Genomic DNA, 1,260 nt, shown 5'->3' on the forward strand with positions numbered 1-1,260 from the left:
ACTTCAACTCAGGTCATGATCTCACAGTCTGTGAGTTCAAGCCACGCGTCGGGCTCTGTGCTGACAGCTCGGAGCATGGAGCCTGCTTCGGATTCTGTGTCTCCCTCTCTCTCTGTCCCTTCCCCACTCACACTCTGTTTCTCTCTCCTTCAAAAATAAATAAACATTAAAAAAATTTTTTTAAAGCTATGTTAACTTTGTAATTATATATTAAAGCTCCAGATGGCTTTTAATTATTTTTAGTCAGCAACTATTATTTTTTTCAGTTTGTTTTAGTTTTACTGATTTTTATCCATTGTTGCATAACTAAAGTTTAAATATGCAAAACACTTGTTAACATATTTATAATACTTATAAAGAAATATAGAATGTATAAGTAATAGTAAATATCCCTCTCTATGCTCACAAGACTCTCAAATGTCAAGAATCTAATCAAAAGTTTTATCACTTCTCGGCCTTTTGGCTAAGATCAAGTGAAGAATCTAATCTTTTGATAGAGACTGAATATATACAAAGACTGAAATAAATAACCAATCTCTTCATTAAAAATAATTGATCTCTTCATTAAAAATGAATATGGTGGAGAAGCTAGTAGAAAAGTTGTAAATGAAAACACAAATGAAAATTAACTTTTTTGGTTATACTGTCCAAGTTTATTATTTAGACTCCTTTGAAATCTTTCCATTTGGTTGCAATCTGAATTATTTTAAGACTACAGTTTTACAGTGAATCAATAATCTAAATAATCATACAATAATTCATATTTTTCTTTAGTTGGTATTTCTGGTGATTTATTTATTTATTTACTTATTTTTAATGTTCATTTATTTTTGAGACAGAGAGAGCATGAGCGGGGAGGGGCAGAGAGAGAGGGAGACACAGATTCTAAAGCAGGCTCCGGTCTCTGAGCTGCCAGCCCAGAGCCCAACACGGGGCTCGAACTCACAAAATGTGAGATCATGATGTAAGCCGAAGTCAGACACTTAACAGACTGAGCAACCCAGGTGCCCTAATGGTGTTTTTTTTTGTTTTGTTTTGTTTTGTTTTGTTTTTACCATTGTGGTTTTTTTTTTTCCTATAGCTGTAGCTTTGGGCCCTTTGCCAACAGAAAGCTTAGGACTGCAAGCATAAGCTTCCTCAGGAATATTTGTGCACTTTCTCTTTCCAATTTAAATAACTGTTTCATTTTTTCCATGTTCAAACAAGATTTAATAGTGCAGATAAAATTAAATAATAAGTAAACTCATATCTTGAAATTTA

At 33.0% G+C, this 1,260-nt stretch overlaps 1 pseudogene; it reads left to right on the forward strand.

The window, feature by feature from the left end:
• Positions 1 to 443: 443 nt before the first annotated feature.
• On the forward strand, positions 444 to 540 carry LOC132686996 (U2 spliceosomal RNA; annotated as a pseudogene).
• Positions 541 to 1,260: the final 720 nt, after the last annotated feature.

The sequence above is a fragment of the Panthera onca genome, chromosome F1 (genome assembly GCF_046562875.1).
Source record: "Panthera onca isolate mPanOnc1 chromosome F1, mPanOnc1 haplotype 2, whole genome shotgun sequence".
In the NCBI taxonomy this organism is placed as follows: Eukaryota; Metazoa; Chordata; class Mammalia; order Carnivora; family Felidae; genus Panthera; species Panthera onca.